This window comes from Lepidochelys olivacea (assembly GCF_965140295.1).
Source record: "Lepidochelys olivacea isolate rLepOli2 genome assembly, chromosome: 2".
Lineage (NCBI taxonomy): Eukaryota > Metazoa > Chordata > Testudines > Cheloniidae > Lepidochelys > Lepidochelys olivacea.
Window position 1 is genome coordinate 18,208,866 of NC_140412.1, and position 25,920 is coordinate 18,234,785.

Here is a 25,920-nt window from a genome sequence, read left to right on the forward strand (position 1 = left end):
TTAACTACCCAAGAAGTGTTATCTAGTTCTTTTCTGAGCATCAGAACTGAAAGAATGCAAACGGAACAAAAGTGTAGGTGTGAAGGGAACTGTGCCTGTCTTGTTTCTGAAACTTTAGCCTGACAAGGAGTATGTGCATTAATAGATTACAAAAAATGTCTTGCTGTACTGAAAAAAGTTACACATCCAGGTAGTATCAAAAAAGTTCATTGAAAAGCAACTGGGAAGGCATGTTATTTTTAGGAGTTAGTTAATTCACAGCATTTTGTGCCCAAAATAAGGTATCCAACTGTTTCATTCTGAGTCATCTTTGTTCACAGTATTACATAAGAAGAATATTTTAGTGAACCCTATCATCTAACATACCTGCCATATTCCTTACATTATAAATTCACACTGTGCTAGAAAGTCTTTAGAAAATTACATTTTTAAAGCGCTAACAAAGCAAAACAATATTTCAGGTACAGTAACTCTTATGTTGTAAAATGCTGACTTTCTTAATTATGTTTTGAAATATTCCATGTCTTTTTATGATCATTTTCTCTTTTGCAGTTTGTGCAGTACTTATGTAGCCAGGAACATGTGTTTCAAATTATCTTAGTTTTTCAAATTAGCTTTGTGTTCAATGGCAAACTTTTTTTAGGTACAGCTCCTCCTCCCAAAGAAGTTAACCCTCCTTACTCCTTACAGAGCAGACAGCAATGGTGGTTGATTCTAAATCCATTCTAGATCTAATTTAATCAAGAAACCACTTTAAACGTCCCCTAGAAAAGAGTTTATAAGCTGCTAAACTCTCAGAATGTTTTATGAGACAAAATCAAGTTTTCAGATTGAAATCATACACAGCATAAGAGAGGGAAAAGATGTCATTCAGCCTATCCTCTGCAAAACCTTTTCTAATGTTCTATATAGTAAAGAATCCAGTGTAACCATTTACTACTGTAAGTGTAGATGTTTTAGACATCTCATTTTTATGCTTATGTACATAGCCCCCATCACCTTAGTATATGAGCGCTGCACAATCTTTAATGTATTTATTCTCGTAACACCCCCATGAGGTAGGGAAGTGCTGTTACCCCTATTTCACAGCTAGTCTCTCTGCACATCAGTTTTCTAAGTGACTTGCCCATGGTCACTCAGGAAGCCTGTAGAAGAGCAGGGTCTTGAACCTAAGTGCTAGTCGGTGCCCTAAGCACTGGACTATCCTTCCTTTCCAGGATATGGAAACGAGGATGTGACATGACCTTTGTTCACTATGGCACTAAATGGAGCCCAGTTGTCCATTCACTTGTACTACTTGTGAGTGAGAGGAAAAGTGCAAGATGCATCATTTCAATGCATGGGGTAACTTGCATCAGAAGGGCTGTGTGGGTACCATTTCCATGGTTGCTCTCAGGAATAGCCAAGGGTATATAGAAACTTTATTCTAAAGTGTTGTGCTTGTGGGGAAATTGTGTGGCTATCTGAAAAGGAGGCATGCACACCAAGAGGAGGCAGAGTGTGGCATTGTCTCCCTCACTAGCAACCATGTAGCCCAGACAATAATGGAGCTGGAGGTAAAGCAGCCAGAGGGACCTTTAACTCACGCTTTGTGTCCTACGGCCTTCTACCATGCCTGTGCTGTGTAGCTAAAACAGATGTGCAATCAGCATAATATACTGCAGTGCTTGAAAGCCCCAGACAATAACACAACACAGGCTGCCTGCATAGGGCACTGGGATGCAGTTCTGCCAAGCCAATGTCACTGTTTCAGCTGGTGAACACAAGCACATCTACACACAGGGACATATAATGAGGACCTGGGCACCAAACAGCTGCTGCAGACTTGTTTTGATTTCCAAGTTTCACTAAGTAACAAACTCCTATAACCCAGGTATAATGAGGACAGGAAAGCAGTGAGAAGCCATCAATGCACATTCCTGTGGCATAGACTCTCTCAAAATGCACCCCCAAAAAGAGAGATGTTTCTTTTGTCTCGTTGAGTAACCTGTCCTGTGACAGTCCCTGTGATTGTTCTATTTTTCTTCTCTCCTGGAGCACCACAACTCTATGGGTTGGTTTCTAGTCCCAAGCACTTTGATTACAGGAAAGGAAGTGGCTGAGTGCTGCCATGCTGCTTGTACCCTTTGTGACTCTGCACTTTTCAACTCTTCTTATCCAACAGTCCTGGGCCTCAGCTGGCTCCTGTCACTGTTATCTGTGCAACTTTGCAATACACTACTTTTCGTATTTTTCACAACTGTTTAGTTTGTCAACACTTTTTCCTCACTCTTTTCTCACCTTTTAATGCTTTCTTGGACCATCAAGCTTCAGGTTGTAAACACCTGCGTATGCATCCCCACACATATATAAACCCTAGCAGCTACAATTGTTGCAAACTCACAGAATTGTTGCAAACACAGAGAATTAATTGCTTTATGTTTTTAATATAAACTTCCTAGTTGTATGTATAAAGTCAGTGATCATGTTATCTTCCTTATCCATTTCCAAAGCCATTTCATAATTGCACTTAGAATTTTATTTTCATTTTTCTAGAGACATTTCTTTCCTCTTGTCCACTGAACTCTGGGGTAAGGGATATTCTGTGCTATACGGTTGCCTTGAAACGGAATCAAATGATATTTTAATATTTGCCAACTCTTACCATAGGGGGCGAGTTATATGGGTCTGTGGTGCCCGGGCTCCAGCAATATTCAGAGTCCAGGGGCCCGGCTCCACCAATGTTAGGGACTGGGTCTCTCCCCTGGCCCCACCTGCCACCCCCTGCACCTCCCCAGAGTGTCCCCCAGCCTCCCCTTGCTGCCCGGGCTCTGCAGCCTCTCTGTCTCTCCCCTGCAGCTCCATGCTGCCTCCCTGCATCAACTGCCGCTGCAGGGTCCTAGCACCCCCCACCCAATACTGCCAGGACAGGCTGACCCTGAGCCTGCCCTTCCCTCTCAGACACTTTCATTTTCCAACGGGACCCTCCACCAGCACAGGGGGCCCCTCTGCCCACAGTCACTGCCCCTGCCCCACGCTGGACAAGGGGCAGCCCCACCCCCAGTGAAGCTACAGTAAGGGGCAGCAGCAGGGGAGGAGGTGCACATGGGATGGCAGCCCCCCGCATGGCACCCACCGCAGGGGAGGTGAGGGGGCTTCCTGTACGTGAGAGGGGCCCTAGGAGCACGTGCAATGGCAGTGGTGTGAGGTGAGTGTGGTGCAGGGGGGCCCTCCCCCCGGAGCTCACTGCTGCCTGCGGGGAGAGGGCTGGGGGGAATCCTCCTCTCTGGCCCTTGCCCCAGGGCAGCCTGTCTACACCCCAAACCCCTCATCCCCAACCCTGTCCCACCCCAGAGCCCTCACCCCCTGCACCCCAACCCTCTGCCCCATCCCTGAGCGCCCTCCCACACCCCAAACCCCTCATCACCAGCTCCACCCCAGAGCCCTCATATTTTTACATTATTTTAAAAAATATACAGTAACTCCTCACTTAATGTTGTAGTTATGTTCCTGAAAAATGTGACTTTAAGTGAAACAATGTTAAGCAAACCCAATTTCCCCATAAGCATTAATGTAAATGGGGGGTTAGGTTCCAGAGAATTTTTTTTTGCCAGACAAAAGCCTATATATATACACAGTATAAGTTTTAAACAAACAATTTAATACTGTACACAGCAATGATGATTGTGAAGCTTGGTTGAGGTGGTGAAGTCAGAGGGTGGAAGAGGGTGGGATATTTCCCAGGGAATGCCTTGCTGCTAAATGATGAACCAGCACTCGGCTGAGCCCCCAAGGGTTAACACATTGTTGTTAATGCAGCCTCACTCTACAAGGCAGCAGGAATGGAGGGGGGAAGACAGCATGGCAGCGAGAGAGAGACAGAGACACACACCCTGTGTGTGAGAGAGAGACTTGGAGACAGCAGTTGCTGCCAGCAAGCTGCCTCCATTCTGAGCCCTGCCGTGTCCCCCCCTGCTCTGTGGAGATGGGGGGGGGTAGGAACGGGGGAGGGGGACACCCTGACAACAACATCCCTCTTTCCCCTCCCCACCTGCCCATAGGGTGACCAGACAGCAAGTGTGAAAAATCAGGACGGGGGTGGGGTGTTATAGGAAAAAGACCCAAAAATCAGGACTGTCCCTATAAAATAGGGACATCTGGTCATCCTACCTGCACAGCAAGCAGGAGGCTCCCGGGAGCAGCTCCAAGGCAGAGGGCAGGAGCAGTACAGGGCAGTGTGGGGTGGGACGGCTGAACTGCCCGGCAATTGATAGCGTGGTGGGCAGCAGCCGCACAGGGAATTTAGGGGAGCTGATGTGGGGGCTGTCGGCCCACCCTGGTTCCAAGCCCCCACCAGCTAGTGCCAACGGGCTGCTCTTCCTGCAAGCAGTGGACAGAGCAGGCAGCTGCCAAACAACACTATAAGGGAGCATTGGGCAACTTTAAACGAGCATGCTCTCTAATTCAGAGGTTCTGAAACTGTGGTCCGTGGACCACCAGTGGTCTGCGAGCTCCATTCAGGTGGTCCGTGGATAGTTCCCTCTAAGGTGCACTCCTGGGTGACCGCACATGAGAGAACGAAGGGCCACCCACCTAATTAGTGGAGCTGCGCAGGCGTGGCTCCTCTAATTAGGTCCCTGGACAAGATGCACATGTAAGAGGAGGTGGTGACTTTGGGGGGAATAGGGGTTAGGTAGGAGGGGGCAGTGGTGTGAGAAGAGGGGGTGGGGGGAATTTGGGACATGCAGGGCTACCGTGGCCAGAGAAAGAGGCTCCAGGGCTGCGGCTGCTGGGGAGAGACCCCCTTCCTTCCCAGCTTCAGCTCTGTGGCTGCTGTGGCAGAGAAGAGACCCCCCTTTCCAGCCAGAGCTCAGGGGCTGCTGCAGGGGGGGAGAGAGGGAGAGACCCCCCCTTCTTCCCACTCCCAGCTTGGGGGCTGCTGCGGTGCGGGAGAGAGGGCATATCCATCGCATTAGAAAGGTTAAGACTACTGATATTAAAATATGAGTTGTGTGTGTTTATGTGTAGAACAAAAAAAGTTAATTATTATTTAGGGTTTTTTTAATATAGCACATTTATCCAAAGTACTTTACAATAGTTAGCTAACGGTACAAACAACATTTGGAAAGATCACTAAGTGGTCCACCAAGACCCTCAGCAATTTTCAAGTGGTCCACGGAAAAAAAAGTTTGAGAGCCACTGCTCTAATTGATCAGCAACGTAACAACAAAACAACGTTAACCGGGACAATTTAAGTGAGGAGTTACTGTATATTGGCTTACAAGGGAGGGGTGTGTGTGAGGGGATTTGGACCTGTTCTGGGCACCACCAAAAATTATACAAACCTGCCGCCACTGACTTACAACTTCACGGCAAGTCTCATGATACTTGGCATTTTTCTTAAAGCTTCTGCTCCAGGAATCAAAGGATTATATGAGAATCTTAGATTTAATTTTTTGTTTTTTAGAAGTTTTTAGCCTTCACTGTTGTAGGGTAAACCTTGAAAATGTGGCTTATATGCACCATGCCGGGCTCAGAAAGAACCCCAAAGTTTGGCTTAAAACATATGAGATTTTAAAAAAATAACCTCGTTATTTGTTTAGGGCCTGAGTCCTGATTTTTGAATGTTTGGAGTTTTGCGATACTGTAACTGTAATTTAAATTCTCTAAAATAAGCCAGTGGCAGCATGACAGGGAGCCATTTTTTCTACCAGTTCTTGTGGGGGATTGCAAAAAGCAGTGTAGTGACAAAAGGAAAACACACACATGGCCTGAGATTCACAGGATGTCCTATGAAATATTTTCCCTGCTTTTTCTGCAGGGCTGTAAGTCCAAGATGAATGATGCAGACGAACAGTGATTATACCCAACTTTTAAAATTCCCTTAAGTTGCTTTATGTTGCTAGAAGCTTTTAGCAATATGTTGTATTATGATGTGTTCATTTGCAGTATTTAATTCAACTACTACATGTCTCTGTATGTTGTGTGGAGTTCCAGACAGGTTTTTGATCCCTGGCAAACAAAGCAGGAACTCAAGCTGTGGGGAAGTCTGTTTGTGAGTCTTCAGTTGGCAGCTGTTTGTTAAAGAAAAAAAGGCAGACAGTTTAAGACAGATTGTGGTTCTATGCTGTATATTGTGACTAAAGATAGTGTAATGTTTAGTTTGAAACTTTCTCTGAAAAATGGCCTCTTTTCATGGAAAATTGTTTCATTTTGTTTTGAAATTTTCCAATTAACAAATCCCCTGAAAATTGTAGGGTGTGTGGGGGTGGAGATGTCACTTCCTCACTCTGCTTTCTTCACTCCCCCCTTCCTCTTCTCCTTTTCTCTCCTCCCTTTTTCAGCAGCAAAAAAAGAGAGGAGAAAAAATTAAAGCTGAAATATTTTCAGTGTTTGCATCTCACAGAAAAATTAGAACAGTTAGAAAGGAAACATTTTGAATATTTTCATGTAAAATACTTACCATTTTTGATCAGCTTTAATTATGATATTTAGTGAAACCTCTAGTGGCAAAACAAATTATCTTCTTGTTTTCTTGGTGCAGTTTGCAATACTCACCAAGGATCAAGTATCTTTTGTTAATCAGTTTCTAATTCCTGCTATTCCATAATGCTGAGAGATGTTATTTGTTTAATTAATAAATGTGCCAAAGTGGTGTTAAACCTGTTAGAACACTGTTTCTGTTGTATTTCACAGATTGAACAGTGGGGAAAGTGGTACATTTGTTGTTTAATATAAGAGCAGTGGTGTGCTGTTGTATGAGGAGGGCTTGGTGCTTTTGCTAATGCAAAATGCTGCCAGCAGGGATGCTGATCTTAAAAGTAAACCTCCTTGTTTGCTCATTTAGGAAGGAGAATAACATAGGAGAATGGGCATGGATCGCTAAGTAAACATCTTAGAAATTGAAAGACGTTATGAACTAATATTTTATTGTAAGACAGTAAGACAGCTGTACAGCAGTTAATTGCTGAACTTTGTGTTACAAATACTGTTTATGGTTTGTGTTAAGCAGTGTTAGTGTTCATGCAATCTGTCTGTTTTCTAGTCATTTTCTGTAATAGTTTGCCTGAGTTTAAGTGTGTGTTGTTATAAATCCAGTATATGGTCACAGAGTGAATGTGGAACTCTGTTTATACACTTCACAGTATTCCAGCGGAATCTAGCTTCTAGTAGTCGCTTAGTCGGCTGGGATCCCCAACTAAATATGTCTGGCCAAATTCAGATGTCTAAAAAGAGTAAATTAACTACATGAGTAAGTTAGTAGTTTTCAAGGGGGAAGCACCACATCACAATTGATTGGTGATGAACATGGAAAATTATATCCCAAAACGAAAAAAGTTTGGGATTTTTTAATTTTTTAAAATTATTTTTAGATTTTCAGTCTTTTGACACCCCCCTCCCCCCGAAAATGCAAAGAATTTGGATGAAAATAGGAAGGGAAACTGTTTTTGTTAATTTTTGTTGGAAAAAAGGCCATCTTCCAACTATTTGTACCAATATGTCCTGCTGTTTCAACACTGAAAATGATAGAATTTGGGGACTTGATGATTTCACTAAATTTTAGTAGTAGTTTTTTATTTTTGTCAGATAAACCTTCAGTGATAATTAATTAGGAGAGTTGTGTTTTCTGTTTCAGATACTGAGCTAAATCATCTTGAACTTCACTGAATTAGAATCATCTACTTAATTTAGGTTTCAGAGTAACAGCCGTGTTAGTCTGTATTCGCAAAAAGAAAAGGAGTACTTGTGGCACCTTAGAGACTAACCAATTTATTTGAGCATAAGCTTTCGTGAGCTACAGCTTATGCTTATGCTCAGATAAATTGGTTAGTCTCTAAGGTGCCACAAGTACTCCTTTTCTTTCTACTTAATTTAGTCATTTTTAGAGCATTTTGTTGAAAATTTTGAATTATTTTCACCAGCTCTAGCACTTAAGCATATTAAGATCTAGGGATGGTGGAACAAACCAAGTATAAAGCCCAGCTTATCTGGGCATGTTATGGAGAGTATGTGTTTCTTTCTAACTTAGTGGCAAGGATTTTCACATCTGTATTCAATAAAGCTTTTGGCTGTTTTGTGTCTGTGATAGTGGATGGCTTGTAGCAGTGTGGTCTTCAAGGAGGCTTACCCTGTTTTCAGCTACAGTAATTCAGCTGGCAATGGTTTCAAACTTTTGTTCTGCTCTATTTTCATTATGCAGACTTTTTCCTTATGATTTATCTTTATCAGTTTTATCATTCAACCAACATTCTACCCTTTCCTCTCTATCTGATTAGGCCCGTTCCTAAACATTTCAATCAAAACTCTTTTCCAGATTGATTATTGCATTTTCAACTGAAGAAAATTGTGCTTTCCACAAAAAAATTCCAATTTTTAATCAGAGAAACAATCCTTCTGCCCCAGTGTTTGCAATTTTCAGCTGAAAATATTACAATTTGGGGTTTCTCGTTGAAAAGTCAAAATTTTCCATGGAAGACTTAAATGAAAACTATTTTTTTCACTCTTGTCGAAATTTTCCAAACAGTTCTACGCCTGACTACTTGCTCCTCTGCTACTTAAGATGAAGGTAGCTACAATCCCATTTGCAGTTAGGGAACAATGAAATTGGCTCAAGTCTGATGGCTTCTTTTATTTTGTCCTTTTTTATTATTATTTTGTCCTTGCTCATCATGAGTGAATTGTGTTCCGCAGAAGAACATTTATCTACCTCTGACAGTAAAAGCAGACATTAGTAGCAGCAAATTATAGGCCCTTCCCCCTCCCCCAATTCCCTTCTTACTAGAGAAGGGTGAAAGTTTTCAAATTAAAATGTTTTAGTTGAGAATGGCATTTTTTCAAAATCAGAATTTTTTGTGAAAACATTTTTTTCAATAAGGGTCTTATTTACTTCTCATCCTTCCTCCCACGCCCCCAATGAGACAGTAAAAAGCTAGCTTTACAGTCACTTTCTCATCTGTATCCCACATGATCAGCTCTGTATACAGACTCAATTCTTACTTCTATGCTTGTGCAAGGTTTTTTGTCAGGAAATCCAACATTCTTGGTGGTCTGAGTCCCTCCATGCTGCCTGCTTGCTCAGTTTCTAGGTACTGTTTTGTTTGCCTGTTAATCACACTCTTCCTTGCTGTGGGTCTCATTAGACCACTGGTTCTCAACCAGGGGTACACATACCCCTGGGGGTACATCCACTCATCTAGATATTTGCCTAGTTTTACAACAAGCTACATAAAAAGCACTGGCGAAGTCAGTAGCAACTAAAATTTCATACAGACAATGGCTTGTTCATACTGCTCTCTACACTATACACTGAAATGTAAGTACAAGATTTATATTCTAATCAATTTATTTAATAATTATATGGTTAAAAATGAGAAAGTAAGCAATTTTTCAGTAATAGTATGCTGTGACTTTTTTGTATTTTTATGTCTGATTGTGTAAGCAAGAATTTTTAAGAAAGGTGAAACTTGGGGTATGCAAGACAAATCAGACTCCTGAAAGGGGAACAGTAGTCTGGAAAGGTTGAAAACCACTGCACTAGACTGATTGTTGCCACCATATTTAGCATACCATGTGCTGGGTAATGCCATATGAGGACACCATGTTTCTAAATCAAAACTCTCACTGTATTAAGTGATCTACGTACAGACATACGGTAACTGCAGCAAGCATTCTATCGATGTGCACACAGACTGACCTCCTGGTACCTCCTCCAAATTCTTCCCTCCGGGAGCCAGTAAAAGAGATGAAGAGAGGAAGCCACCTCAATCATATCACTGTGTATCTCTTATTTGGTGCCTATATAGTACAACAATGGCCACCCTAAAAATACCTGACGTAAACATACAGATATTATACATGGGTTTCCCATAAAGAATACTTCTGCTAGTGAAGAATGTGGGTATCCACTCTCTGTACCAGCCAGGTTAATGAATGAGTGCATATTACTCCTATGTCCAAAGCCTTTCACTGGCTGGGTGACATTCAAGGTGCTAGTTATCCTGTACAAAGCCCTCAAGGACGCAGGAGAGTCCAGATACCCAGGGACATCCTCTTGCTTTCCAGCATGCCATATGCCCTGAACAGATTCAAGGGAGATAGGGGCAAGGTATTCTTAGCAGTAGACCAGGGATTGGCAACCTTTGGCATGTGGCCTGTCAGGGAAATCTGCTGGCGGGCCGGGATGGTTTGTTTACCTGCAGTGTCCACAGGTTCGGCCAATCGCAGCTCCCACTGGCCGCAGTTCACTGTTCCAGGTCAATAGGGGCTGTGGGAAGCGGCATGGGCTGAGGGATGTGGTGGTCGCCGCTTCCCGCAGCCCCCATTGGCTTGGAATGGCAAACCGCGGCCAGTGGCAGCTGTGATCGGCTGAACATGTGGAAGCTGCAGGTAAACAAACCATCCTGGCCCATCAGCGGATTTTCCTGACGGGCCGCGTGCCAAAAGTTGCCAATCCCAGCAGTAGACCCTGGCCTTTAGAATTTATTAACACCAGAAAGTCATCTAAACTTGCACCTGGCCTCTTTCAGAAAACATAGTATGGTTTCAATCCTGCAAACACACATATGCTTAACTATATGAATGTGAATATTCCCACTGACTTCAATGAGACTACTCATGTTTGAAAATTAAGTGTACACATTAGCATTTGCAGGATCAGGGGTTAATTATGCACCTACTTTTGCACAAAGTTCTAACGGGTCTTTAAAAGCTACAACTGCTCAGGGTCCTAATTAAGTTTTTATCCAATAAAATTAAAAAACTATAGGAAACAACAAAAACCCCATGAGAAAATTACACAACATGCTGTTTTCATGCTACATAGGAAAGTAAACCAAAAGAGACAAAGCAAAATCTTTACTTAGGCAAAACTCCCCGGTTTCATCAAGAGTTTATCCTGACTAAGAGTTGCGGAGTTTCAATTGGAAGTAATTGACAAAGTATAGTAAAGGTATTTTAAAAAAATTATCCCCTGTTTCTTTAAGAGTGTTCTCATTTTTTTAAACTGTCCTTCCTCCATTCTGCTTCAGTCAACAGAATAATAAAATCACCAAATGGTACCTGTAAAGTAACACATAGGAGGCTGTATAAATCTGATGTTACTGCAAAAGAAAGAAAAAAACTAAAAATACAGATGGAAATAAAGCAAATAGAGAACTACTAGGTGAACATGGTTAGCAGCACACAGATATTCAGACAGGCTGCTGCAGACTAAGGCTGCAATATAATTTACTTTTCAAATGAGGAATACTAACCTAACAAAAATTGCACAATTTAAGTAAAATGTCACCATGTAGAGATCAAAAGCAAGAGGGGAAAAATATCCTCCACAATAGGCTAAAAAGGAGTCTCAACAGAGCTCTGCTTGCTCAGACAAACACATAATGAGGAACCGTTTAGACTTTTGAACCCAACTAGACAGATTATGTTACAAGGAATGTCAGATTTCAGTTTTAGCAGTCAGGGTAAGGGTTAACTGGAGACGCAGCATGTTAACTGTATCTGTGGAGATTATGGAATGTTTATCCAGTCATCAGATTTCCTGTTAAGTGTTTGGATTTCCTGAAATCCTTGCTATCGACCCAAGTGCTGTCCACTGAACAGACTTTTGTGGGGGGGTTTTCTTTGTGCTCACATGGTAGGCTTTCCTTCCTGCTCCCTTCCCAGTTGTAGTTCCTGTGTGTCCTTACTGCTCAGGACACTTATGGATGGAAATCAAAACTTTTAGTCTCCAGAAATCTGTGGACCACTGTACATTGGATTTTTTTTTTTTTTTTAACTGGACATAACAACTGAAGAAACATGGTTTCTTTCAGCGGCCCGGGGGAGAAGATGTTTTAGCCTAAAATGGAATAATGGCCTTAGGTTTGAGAAACAAATTTGGAATGGGAATTCAAACTGCACAAGTTCTGGTGAGTTGCAGCATGCTAAAGTTAGGTGTGGTTAGTACAATACTTAGACAAAGACAAGGTGTGAGTGTGTGTCCATTAAATCTGATTGCTAATCACTTTACAACAGACAGATCCATGAAACTGAGGAGAAAGGACTTTTGGGGAGTGGGGTATGCTGGTGAAGTCCATTGTTTAATTCCCTGTAAATGCATGCTATTTACCTGAACAAAATATATAGAGCCTGATTCTGCAAATCCTTGCTCTTGAAAGTAACCCTTACTCACAAGTAGCCTGATTAACTTTAAGAATAGCACATGTAAGCAAGAGCTTTCAGGATTGCGCCCATATATAAGTTACTTGGTAGACCACAATGTCTTGATCTTTTAGAAAAGAGTGAGTGAATCAGAGGTTTTTGTTAAAATAGGAATTTTATGGCTGTATTTTTAATTGTAGTCCTCATAGGTCTTTTGCATGTTGAATCTAAACTTGGTTTTAAATTTTAAAAAGAATCATTGTGACACTTTTTTCCTATTGCCTTTTCAAATAAATTTGTAATAGAAGCAAAAATGTATTTAGTGCAGCTGTATTGCTAGAGGCCAAAAAGGGGCTTCTTTTTGTCTGTAGCAGAATTGCTAAAAGATACCCTGTAGCAAATGAATTGTGCAACTAAAACAAAATGTAAGACGTGGCTTATGATTAAACTAGAGTGCATGGCAGTGATAGTAGTCTTGTGTATTTTTAATTAAACCCTGATCACAAATTCAGCAAGTCTGATGGTCTCACATTCAATGAGTCAGCATTTGAAAGGAAACGCTTAAGGCCCAATCTTGCAGTCCTTGCTCAGTCAAATCTTTTCTAGAAAATCAGAGCGAGTTCTGTCTGAACCAAAGGGAAAAATCAGACCCATATAGGCACTGAACTATCGAAATTCATTTTACACTGTCCTTAAATAAATGCTCTAGTTACACTCAACACTTCTGAGTTATTTGAATTAGTTCAAAAATCTTTTAGTGGGGGTGGGGGATTAGATTGCCTCAAATTGCTTGGATATTAGGGAGCATCTGTGCTAGAGGGAATTATGTGTAATAAATTTACTTGAGATATTTACACCTCAGCATTGTTTTCACACTGGAATACTGAAATCTCCCTGAATTTTAATGTACAGTATTGCAGGTCTGGGGCAGTCAAGCCATTTTAAAACTAAAACTCTCTAGGTATTTAAGTGGGAAAATATTTTTCCATTTACAAACTGAAAGAAAGCGCTCACCAACTTCTGCATTTTAATCTTACTGTGTGGAGGCCTTGGAGTTTCTAAACACATTTGTTTTTATTTTGGTGCTCCCTCTGCCTATGCAACATCTTGGACCTGATCCTGCAGTTCTTATGCAACACACTGATGTCAATAGGAGGCTTTTGTGAGTGAGATTGTCAGGATTAAGAACATCTTCTTCCATCAGTCTTGTAAGAATGCCATTTTTATTGTTTTCTTGTGATACTGAAGAGAAAGTAGCCAGTGTTTTACACATGGAAAGTTGAGATTCTCTTTCAAAGTTATGCACTTTGAGCTTAATCCTTCCCAGACACCCATACTCATGTGAGTAGCTCCTTGGAGCCGACAGAGGCATGAGTAGGGACCTGAGTAATGGTATGCAGGATAGACCTTTGGTGTTCTGCTGTGCATTAAAGACTGTACGCTACTTTGGTTATCTATATACATGACTGGAAATAAAGCAGAATAGAGGGGGATATCCTAATCTCCAGGCTATAATGTTCTGTCTGCAAAACTCCTAGCAATACCAAAGGGCTAAATGCCCAAGTCCAGGTGTCACTGATGACAGGTGATCTTCAGAAAATTCAGAGGATGAGTTGAGATAAGCATGGAAAAGAAGCATGGGAACTTTTCCAAGCCCAATCAAATCTCTTGGGTTTGAAAATCAGGTTGGCAGTGTCATAAGAACAGGATTGTCTGTAAAAATGCCAGTGTTTCTGGTTTTGGTTAAGCTGGAAATGGTCTGAGCATAGTCCTTCTAGTGACATTTTGGTATTTCCTCTTTTGCCCACACCCAGAAAGAGGAAATGCAGATGCACAACCTTTATTTCTTTGTGTATGTGTTTTTTTGCCCCCTTATGTGAACTTCCTTTTTCACAAAGTTTTAAATTTCAGTTTGGTTTGGACTTTGGGAATTTGTTCAGCGCTCTGTTTATTTAACTGCACCAAGCCATCTCCCCTTAACTAAAAATGATTATTACATTTGTTTTGTTTTTTTTGTTTTTTTAAATGTAGCCTTGATCCAGCTACCAGTGGCCATTTGCGGACATAACAATAAGCACCATGATAACTCACCCTCTGAAATATTTTCAGTGACAGTCAGCAGAGAATGGGCTGAATGGGCATCGAGAACAAACCACCCTGTTATCCTTGGAGATATTTTCTTCGGGTCTTTTTAGTCTATTCCTAATGACCACCAATAAGCTCTACAGTTACAGACCCTATTGTACAATCTCCTTTCTGCATATATGAGGCGCTCCTCAACTCATGCTCTCATTCTGTGCCTCTCATTCACTGTTGGGCCTGCCAACCCTCCTCCTTTTCTTGTTGTTGTTGTTGGCAAGAGTGAATAAACAGTTTTGACAGGCATAGAGTACTGGAGAATCAACTTAATACATACAATGATGTTTCTCTGCTCAGACGATCAATGGACCAGAGTAACTAAGCTATTTTGACTGAATCATATCTCGCATTAAAAGCTTCTAACCCTTCCTGTCCCCTTTGTTCTATGGCGAAAGAGTAGGATGTGATTTTTGCATCTCTTCTGGCCTGCAGAGCATTTTTAATCTTCAGTCATTTTTCTACCATTTCTCAAACCCTTTCTAGCAGTCCTATTATAGAACCTATTTTTTTTTTTAATGGCCACCCAAACTTCAGATGAAATTCCCACACTGTGGGCACTTCAGGCACACTAGAGGGGTAACTGTCCACATGCATTTGTATGTGCTACCGTGGGATCTGCATGGACAAATAAGGCAGCTGATTTTGCAAAACTGTCTCCCTGTATGATTGGGTTCATTGCACAAATATCTGTTCCCTGGCTTTGCCACCCATAACAAAAAGAAAAGGGATTTTTTACTTTATGGAATATTTCTGTCACGCAATGAGAATTGGCCCAGATTTAAAGTAGGCTCAGTGGAGCTCAGGAGAGGGTTCCAAATACGCCAGTGTGCTTGTGCTTCTCTTGCCCTCTGCTTCAAAGTCCCCTTTTTGGCTTTAGGAAGCTGAGGTACCTCAGATACAAGGGAAGGAAGGACAGAATATAGAGCAGGGGTTCTCAAACTGGGGGGTCGGGACCCTGAGGGGTCGTGAGGTTATTACATGGGGGGTCGCGAGCTGTCAGTCTCCACCCCAGATTTGCCTCCAGCATTTATAATGGTGTTAAATATATTAAAAAGTGCTTTTAATTTATAAGGGGGGCTCACACTCAGAGGCTTGGTATATGAAAGGGGTCACAAGTACAAAAGTTTGAGAATCACTGATATATAGAGTCTTAAAAAAAAACAGGTCAGAATAAAAGGAGTGGAATTAGCACTCAGATTGGAATAAATTCAGTCTTGGTATTCTGCCCACAAAGCAAGCTCCCCCTACATGAGCATGGCTTGTTTCTAGCCCCAGCAGGGCTCATATGTCCCTGTACCTATTTCCTCTCCCTAGAGAGAGTGTCTCTTCCGCTATATTTTCTTATATCTTGGCTGGAGTTTAAAAAAAATATCTACCACTGTGAGTCAGCAGAAATTACTCTGCATCTTTATGCAAGGTTCTAGCACCCAGAAACGGGATGAATTCCTGGATGAATGCTGTATCCCTCTCCAGGTTCAGAGACCCTGCCACTGTATTTGAGGGAGACTGGATGACCCAGACAGCACAGGATTGGTAATAAGAGCTAGAACCTTACCGCTGAGTCATAGGTAACCAGCACAAAACTCTCGTAGTTTGACTGGGTCTGACCTTATAAGGTGCCACCCGCAAGAACACTCGAGGATACTTCCTGGCCTCACAGAACTGGGCACACAGGGCCTGATCCAATGCCCATGGCAGTCAGTAGAAAGACTGCCATTGATTTAAGGGGGCTTTGGATCAGGGCCATAGTGGCCAAAGTTTGTCACCTTTTAATGGCTGTTTACCAGCTATCGTAAAACTCTCAGGTGGCATTGGTCTTTTGGAATCAGTGGGTGTTTTCAGCATAGTTCTTGGCAGGTAGATGTCCACATCACACGCACAAAATCCCACAACACCATAACTGTCTCTTGTGTTGGCATTCTCATCAGGAGATCAAATACTGAAGGGAGACAAAGAATGAACTGTCATTCACCATGATAGGTGGCCTGTTTAAGTCAGGGTAGAAGCAGGTCAGGTCAATGTCAAGAAGCAGATGTACGCTCACAAGGAAAGGGTGCAGATCCTTGGTTGCTGTTAACTAGGATAGTGGATGGAGATTTGCCAACTTACACCAGCTGAGGATCTGGCCCAGCATGTTAATAATTAGAGCTGTTGAACAAAGCATCTTTCACCAACAGTAAATTTGAACAAATTGTCAATTACAACGATCAGCGTTTACTGCTTCTCAGTGGCTGCTAGTTATTTCTAAAAGTCAAGAGGAATCTACTGATTTGCTTTGCTCTCTAATATATCTCACTGAAAGCAAATTAAGGAAACCCTCTCACCAAGCTGATCTACAGGTATGTGTGAAGGGGGGGAAGGTGCTTAGTGGTTAACCACTTAACAATTTGAAGCATGTGGCTAATTCAAAAAAGCCTGTCTCTAACTATTTGCAGCCTCTAATTATATTAACAGGAAAGGAGTGTTTGTTGGTTCTGCTAGCTGCACTGTAGTACTGCGCCAGGAAGCTGTACACATCCCATGACAAAGCTCCTGATAAAATGCACTCATTTTATCCTTTGGAACTTCTCTTTCGTCTGCCCACTAGGGCAAGGCCCAGCTGCTCTCCTATGTCAAAGCTATATTGTGTTTCTGCTTGGCATGTCACAGTGAAACATGCAACAGGAAATAAAATAGGGAGAGAAGAAAGAGGGATGTTTGTCATAAGAGGGATAGCAGCTTCATAAAGGTAATAGGAGGCAGAGTAACAAACTGAAATTGAGGAATATTTGTAACAAAGCTTAGTAAAGGTGAGGTTGTGGAATAGTCTCTCTAGTGGGAGCCACATAGGCTGAGACATTTAGAACATGACTTGAAGAAGCACTGGAGGAATATAGAGCAGCAAGCATTCCTGTTTTAGTGGATGAGTGGGCTAAATGCCCTACTAGGTCTCCTCCATCTCTAATTTCTTGTTAGTTAGGGAGGCAGGGTACACATAAAACAGAAATGTCCTACTTTGACAAATAACTTTGGGGGTACATACTCATACATTTGCATGGTCCTTTAGTTGTACAGTGCTCATCCAGGCTGTAAAGAGCTTAAACCACTAAAACTTAAGATTGAAATTTTTCTATGTTGAGAGACTCATGAGAAATCTTACAACCAACAACTGCTGCTAGTCCTCTGCAATAGGAGATTTGTTTGTTTTCAATTTTCATTTATTTCTAATGCAGACACACATACTATTGGCAGGACTGCCTATCCTTTGCTCTGAATCTAAGTGCTATTTGACAGGCACATTTTTAAAGAAGTCAGCTATACAGCCTGGCTACTCCAGTTACCTCCCTTTGCCCAACAAGGAACCTAAATTATAACCCAGCAGCTAAATATGTGTTTCCAACTTGTATGGTGTCCCACCAAAGTCCCCCCCCAACATCTCTCAGCTCAGGAAGCAAGTGTACCTTGCAGCATGCCATGAAGGTTGACTAGCTAGCATTGATTTGGACCAAGGAGAAGTGAGGCCCTGCCAGCTGCTCCCTCTCTGTTATATAATCTCAAGCTCTGACACCTCTGCCGAACACAATGGTGGCTGTGTGGCATGGAAAGAGAGGTGGTCTTCCAGATCAGTTGGTCCCAGACCACATGTGTTTCTTAATATCCATTCTCCAGTCTGAGGAGAAGAAAATTATACTATGGGCTAGTGCTTGAACCACAGGAAAGAGATTTGGGATTCCCAGTGTAACCTTGTTCTGCCATTGTGAACTCGAGCAAGCCTCTACAATTCCAACTATAAAATGGGAGTAATACTACTTACCAGTTTGCAGAGGTGGTACTTCAATCATGTGTTTTCCCCCATCTGGTTTTCAAACAAACAATCAGCTCCCTACTCTTCTCCCATCACAATCCTTAAAGTTAATGGTCTTCCCCTTAGTCTGACAGTTCTTCCACACCCACTCCTAGCCCAGTATCCCTCAATCCACCATGCTCTCCCTGCTCAGCAACCCATGAAGGCAGGCAGGTTGTCCTGCAACCTGTGGCTGTGGATTTGCAGACCAATGTTCTTTAATGGTGGGGAATGGGTCCCCTTTGGTTATCGAGGTCGATGGATCTTCTCTAACTGCTGGAGGTTGCTATTAGTTGGTGTGGGGGATCAGGTCTTCTGTAATTGGTGTCAGAGAGCTGGTCTTCTCTAGGTAGCCTGAGGAAGCATGTTTCCACTGAGTGATAGTGGGGAATCTGGAGGAAAGCAGAGCTCCAGTCAATCAGCTCCATGTAGTTCTGGTTCTTCAGTCTCCAGATGGGGCTGGGCACACAAACATCAGAGCAGCATCATGGCCCTGCCTCCTGTCTTTCTCCTTGTGCATGGCTGGAGCATGCAGCGGGGAGGGAGGTGTGTGTGAAAAATAGGTGGTGCATCCTCCATGTGCTCCTAGATGCCAGTGGAACATGCGGGAGGGTAGTTCTTTTGCAGATGCTAGCACAGCTTTGCCAGTTGTGAGTGCACCCACTGTGCAGTGCCTGACTGAGTGAGCACCAGCCAGTTTAGTCCCTGCCTCAGAAAGGGCTGAATGTTTTAACCAGCAGTCCTTAGCATTTTGGACTACACCATAACACTGAGTGCATATTGTCATAAATGGACGATGTGTGATGTGACTAATTGCTGCTTCTCCCCTGCACTCTAACCCTTGTTAGATGGCTAACAACCCAAAGCACTTAATACATTACATCACTATGTAAAACTCTCATAAAACACCATCAGCTGCTCAGCTGGTGTAAATGATCTGGCACATCCATCTTATCAGATGCATGTCTTTGTTGCACTTCCTTTAATAATTAAATGTGCCAGCAGGTGCTTTTTTATCTCTGTTCATATGAGTAACAATCATAGCCAAGTATACAGCAAAGCTTATCAGACTCAGATCTTAGCCCAACTCAGTATTTATACATCCAAAAAAGTATCTACACTTAATGATTGAGTTATTTGTCATGGCATTTTATAATTCCTACAATATACTGTGTGTTTATATTGAATGTACAGCTTTTAAATAAGTACAGACATTCAGGCCTAAATTCTGATCTCTTTTACAGTAGAGTAACTGCTTTGACTTCACTAGAGTTATTTCAGAATTACACAAAGGTAAATGAGATCTTCATCAGAACTCTTATCCTCAAAAATAAGTATGAGATTAACATGATCATTGTTTTGTATGTTTAAGAAGTTGTGTATAATTGAGAAAGGATGGATAGAAGCAACACATCCCGCTTTTGGTAAGGATAGGGTTTAAATCTGGTTCTGGCACAAGAGAAGATCTACAGCTATTATCTGCACTCACTGCCTAGACAGACAAATATATCTGAGCTCAGCTGAAACCAGTTTCCTTACTATGGAGAATACTGGACTTGAAGGGCCTGATAATCAGTTCCTCCATTCCTGCACTTGGTACAGGAGCAGGGACGCAAAGGTAATTGTAAATCATCTTTGTGCCCTCAATATACTGGAGCCCCGCAGGACCCTACTTGGCATCAAAAGTGAGTTAGAATACCCTAAAAAGAAAAGGAGTACTTGTCGCACCTTAGAGACTAACAAATTTATTTGAGCATAAGCTTTCGTGAGCTACAGCTCACTTGGTCGGATGCATTCAGCTGTAGCTCATGAAAGCTTATGCTCAAATAAATTTGTTAGTCTCTAAGGTGCCACAAGTACTCCTTTTCTTTTTGCGGATACAGACTAACACGGCTGCTACTCTGAAACCTGTCAGAATACCCTAAGACATCTAACTTATGTTTTTCTTCCCAGGGTCCATCATGCCCCATGAGAAGTATAAAATAGCCATAGGGCTGTGACTCAGGCTGAGCCCCTGACAGTCCTCTGATCTGTCTCTGATGTCGTGCTTGGGAGCAGAAGATATCATGGTTGGTGTAGAGCATTTATGCCAGTTTTACACTGGCTCCCTGCACAGAGGGTATTCTCCAGGGGCAATTCTCCCCACTTTAGGGACCCTTAACACTGCCAGAGTAGCCTAAAGTATATCTGATAATTAGGCCCTAAGAGTGCATAAGCTGTTGGAAACTGATATCTCAATGAATTTGTGTGATGGCCACCACCTTGGTGCAGAGACCTCTACAGTGGAAAGCAAGAATCTCTAAAGTTTGAGTTAAAGAGTCAGGCTCTGAAGCAAACCCATATCCTCTGTGGATCATATGCAGAACAGGGAAAATACATACCCAGCAGTGGGTTACATGCCCTTCTTCTGTCCAGAGGATGTAAGTCAAGCATCTGAGGCTCTCAGCAGTTCATATCCCAGATGAGCTCTGATTTATGTGACAGCCACCATCTTGGCTGACACCAGGAATTGTACAGGGGCCTTTCTAAGCTGAAACCATGAATCTTTACCACTTGAGCAAGAAAGCTAGGCTCATAAGCTAAGAGCTCCAACAGATTCTCATCCTTTGTAGATCAAGCACAAAACATGATACCTATCACACACTGAGCAGTTAGTTACCCTATTTCCCCTTGTTTTTTCCTAACCCCCCACCCTCAGACGTTTTTGTTAAACCCTGGATTTATGCTGGAAATGGCCCACCTTGATTATCATACACATTGTAAGGAGAGTGATCACTTTAGATAAGCTATTACCAGCAGGAGAGTGGGGTGGGGGGAGAGAAAACCTTTTGTAGAGGTAAACACCCATTTTTTCATGCTTTGTGTGTATAAAAAGATCTTCTATACTTTCCACAGTATGCATCCGATGAAGTGAGCTGTAGCTCACGAAAGCTTATGCTCAAATAAATTGGTTAGTCTCTAAGGTGCCACAAGTACTCCTTTTCTTTTTGCAAATACAGACTAACATGGCTGTTACTCTGAAATCAGTTACCCTTGAGTTAGACCTAGGCTCACCCTGATAGCAAGGAAACAGGGAATTTTAGTCAATGGGTTTTTGTGCTATTTGTATGTTGAGTTTATAATTTGAGTCTGTAGGGACGCTTGTCTTTTCCTTGGGGGAAGGAGGATGGTATTTGTATGTCATGTTGTATTTTATGGGTTTGGAGAAAAACATCCCGAAGGAACTTTTAAACCATAGAATTTGTCATAATTCTGTTGACCATGAATGTGGAGCTGGCCAATCTGCAGTAGTAATGCTTCACTTTGAGTATCAGTATCAAGAGTACCATTCTTGCTAGAGCCAGGCATCATGGCTAGAAGTTAAACTAACCATTTTTAAAACTTCAGTTCCTAAAACTAGGTACCTAAATAAATAACTTCCAGGGGAGCTCCAGGTACTTAGCACCTTTGAAAGTCAGGCTATTTATCTAGGTGCTTGTATATGGCTAGAAGGACCTAGCTTAAGCCACCCAAGACTGAAAACTTTTGTCTGTTTCTCCCCATAAGTCTGTTAATGTATCTCAGTCCTAATGTACAACACTTCTGCTTTTGAAATTCTGGGCATCTCCTGAGTAAGAATTGCCAACTGAGCCAAACTGTGGTGTATATACAAGTCAAATAGCGACTTGGAAGAAACCTCCAAACTCAGATGAATTTGTGAATTTACGCAGAAAAGGAATCCAGATCCCCAGAAACGACAACTTGGTGCTTTAGCTACATAGCACCACATAACCGCATATGTGCATATTCATTCACTAGGTTCTGTAGAAGAAGAATGCTGGAGATAAATACCAAAAAAATGTAATCGGCTTATTCAGCTTTTCTGTATACAAACTGCAGTGAGCTTTGCACTAACCCCTACAGATATAACTGAGGGGAGGAAGAAGGATTGAAGTGGCCAGACACCATCTCTGTGAACTCTGGCAAGCCAGGCCTTCCTTGAAAATGTGAGACTTTTGTTACTGAACTATGTTAATTGTGAGAACAGAAAATCTATGTTTTGTCCTTTCCCATCCGTGTCAGAATGAGCATGAAAATTTCTTTCCAAAAAGGAAATACACTGATGCTGGAATACATGGAGTACATTAGTTTCATTTAAGTATTAGAGGATGCACATGTGGGATTTTAACAGCTTAAAGCACTCCCAGGTGGTTGTGCAATACCATATTTCCACTGAGAAAGAAAGATAGGAAGTCTGGCAAGAGACCACCCTGGCTTAACCAGGAGATCTTCAATGATCTGAAACTCAAAAAAGAGTTCTACAAAAAGTGGAAACTAGGTCAAATTACAAAGGATGAATGTAAACAAATAACACAAGTATGTAGGGACAATATTAGAAAGGCCAAGGCACAAAACGAGATTAAACTAGCTAGAGACAAAAAGGGTAACAAGAAAACATTCTACAAATATAATAGAAGCAAGAGAGAGACCAAGGCCAGGGTGGGCCCATTACTCAATTTTACGGCGGGAGGAAAATAACAGAAAATGTAGAAATGGCAGAAGTGCTAAATGACTTTTTTGTTTCAGTTTTCACCAAAATGATTAGTAGTGATTGGACGTCAAACATGGTGAATGCCAGTGAAAATGAGGTAGGATCAGAGACTAAAATAGGGAAAGAACAAGTTAAAAATTACTGAGATAAGTTAGATGTCTTAAAGTCGCCAGGGCCTGCTGAACTACATCGTAGATTACTCAAGGAGCTGACTAAGGAGATCTCTGAGCCATTAGTGATTATCTTTAAAAAATCATTAAAAACGGCAGTTATTACAGAGGACTGGGAAAGGGCAAATATAGTTCCAACCTATGAAAAGGGAAATCAGAACAACCTGGGGAATTACAGACCAGTCAGTTTAACTTCAGTATCTGGGAGAGATAATGGAGCAAATAATTAAGCAATCAGTTTGCAGACATGTAGAAGACAATAAGGTGATAAGTAACAGCATGGATTTGTCAAGAACAAATAATGTCAAAACAACCTAATAGCTTTCTTTGACAGGATAACAAGCCTTGTGGATAGGGGAGAAGCAGTAGATGTGGTATATCTTGACTTTAGGAAGGCTTCTGATACTGTCTTGCATGACCTTCTCATAAACAAAATAGGGAAATACAACCTAGATGGAGCTACTATAAGGTGGGTGCATAACTGGATGGAAAACCAGTCAAACTGGAAGTGCATATCGAGTGGGGTCCCATGGGGATCAGTTCTAGGTCTGGTTCTGTTCCATATCTTCATCAATGATTTAGATAATGGCATAGAGCAGGGGTGGGCAAACTTTTTGGCCAGAAGGCCAAATCTGGGTGGGGAAATTGCTTGCAGGGCTGGGGCAGGGGGTTGGGTGCAGGGGTGGAGTGTAAGGTGTGTAAGGGGGTGCAGTGTGCAGGAGGGGGCTCAGGGCAAGGGGTTGGGGCAGAGGAGGGGTGTATGAGGGGGCTCAGGGAAGGGGGTTAGGGTGCAGGATGGGTGTGGAGTGCAGGAGGGAGCTCAGGTCAGGGGGTTGAAGTGCAGAAGGGGGCTCAGATCAGGGGTCAAGGTGCAGGAGGGGTGTGGGGTGCAGGAGGGGGCTCAGGGCAGGGAGTTGGGGTGCAGGATGTGGCAGGGGCTCAGGGCAGGGAGTTGGAGTGCGGGGTGAAGGAGGGGTTCAGGCTCCGGCCCGGTGTTGCTTACCTAGAGCGGCTCCAGGGTGACAGCAGCGCATACCGGGGCCAGGGCAGGCTCCCTGCCTACTTGCCCTGGCCCCACGCTGCGCTGCTCGGGGAAGCGGCCGGCACCATGTCCCTGTGCGGCCCCTGGTAGTGTAGGGGACACTGAGGGCTCTGTGTGTTTCCCTTGCCTGTGAGTACCTCCCCCGAAGCTCCCATTGGCCGCGGTAACCCGTTCCTGGCCAATGGGAGCTTTGGGGGAGGTACCCACAGGCAAGAGCAGCACGCGGAGGCCGTAGGAATGTGGTGTGGCTGCTTCCCAGAGCGGCACGGCACCACGGTAGTGGCAATCCCACAGGCCGGATCCAAAGCCCTGAGGGGCTGGATCTGGCCCACGGGCCATAGTTTGCCCACCCCTGGCATAGAGAGTAGACTTATAAAGTTTGCAGATGATACCAAGCTGGGAGGGGTTGCAACTGCTTTGGAGGACAGGATTAAAATTCAAAATGATCTGGAGAAATGGTCTGAAGTAAATAGGATGAAATTCAATAAGGACAAATGCAGAGTACTCCACTTAGGAAGGAACCATTAGTTGCGCACATACAAAATGGGAAATGACTGCCTAGGAAGGAGTACTGCGGAAAGAGGCCTGGGTGTCATAGTGGATCACAAGCTAAATATGAGTCAACAGTGTAACACTGTTGCAAGAAAAGGAAACATCATTCTGCAATATATTAGCAGGAGTGTTGTAAGCAAGACACAAGAAGTAATTCTTCTGCTCTATTTCACACTCAACTGGAGTATTATATCCAGTTCTGGGCGCTACATCTCAGGAAATATGTGGACAAATTGAAGAAAGTCCAGAGAAGAACAACAAAAATGATTAATGGTCTAGAAAACATGACCTATGAGGGAAGATTGAAAAAACTGGGTTTGTTTAGTCTGGAGAAGAGAAGACTGAGAAGGGATATGAATGGAACACTTAATGATTACATGTTCATTCTCTCTGGAGCACCTGGCATTGGCCACTGTTGGAAGACAGGATACTGGACTAGATGGACCTTTGGTTTGACCCAATATGGCCGTTCTTATGTTCTTATAACAGTTTTCAAGTATATAAAAGATTGTTACAAGGAGAAGAGAGAAAAATTGTTCTTTTTAACCTGTGAGGATAGGACAAGAAGCAATGGGCTTAAATTGAAGCAAGGGTGGTTTAGGTTCAATATTAAGAAAAACTTCATAACTGTCAGGGTAGTTGAGAACTGGAATGAATTGCCTAGGGAGGTTGTGGAATTTCCATCACTGGAGATTTTTAAGAGCAGGTTAGACAAACACCTGTGAGAGATGGTCTAGATAATACTTAGTCCTGCCATGAATGCAGGGGACTGGACTTGATGACCGCTCTAGGTCCCTTCGAGTCCTACGATTCTATGTATGTCTGCTATTGTGTGGCCTTTGCAGTGAGCAATAGATTTAAAAAATCCTGTTGTTTATGCTACCAATAGATTCTCTCTCCTTGGAAGTTGCATATGTTTGCAGTATCACAATGTCCTATCTAGCCACACTTTAATGAGGGGCAATGGGGAGAGAGGAAAAGAGTTCCAGGAAGAATAACATTCTGACTTCTGTTCACGTCTGTGCCGTTCTTGTATAGTGTTCCCAGTGCAGGAGACTGGGGGAAAGACAGGGTAACCTATTCTTGAGAGAAGTATGAGCAAAGATGTGCAGTAAGTCATAATTTGTAATTAAATATAAGTCAAAATTTGTCTGGAGATGAATGACTGGCAAGGATGTTACTGAGTTAAAGTGGATCAGCTATGTCCTGTGAAAATCTGAGTTGAGTTTAAAAAGCACTGGGGTTTTGTTTTTTGAGCACATAGGAAGGTTTAGTTTGATGCTCTTACACTGATGCTCTTACACTCGTTTGAAGAGCTGGCCTTTGGGGAGATCATATCGCCACAAGATATCATTGAACAAGAGCTCCGAAGAGTTTATAAAAGGATTTGCCATTCGTATGATTAATGACAACATCCCCAGTTACCCGATGAATTAAAACCATTTTCCTAACGGATATAAACCCTCATGCTTCAGAGCGTAAACCAGTTCTTAACTGACAGGGTTAGGAAGAAACTTCCCATATGGATAGATTATTCCAGAAT

At 42.5% G+C, this 25,920-nt stretch overlaps 1 protein-coding gene across 3 annotated transcripts in view; it reads left to right on the forward strand.

Annotated features, from left to right (window-relative positions):
• The window catches only part of ASAP1 (ArfGAP with SH3 domain, ankyrin repeat and PH domain 1), a 368,734-nt gene that overhangs the window by 34,876 nt on the left and 307,938 nt on the right, over positions 1 to 25,920 (forward strand). The window contains exon 1 of one of the 3 annotated variants that reach the window (XM_084619543.1): positions 11,585 to 11,888. The exons of 1 other annotated variant lie outside the window; for it this stretch is intronic. The gene's annotated coding sequence lies outside the window, so the exon portion shown is untranslated. Of the gene's footprint in view, positions 1 to 11,584; positions 11,889 to 25,920 lie in introns of those variants that run through there. One more of the 3 variants, XM_084619541.1, reaches the window with a different exon arrangement.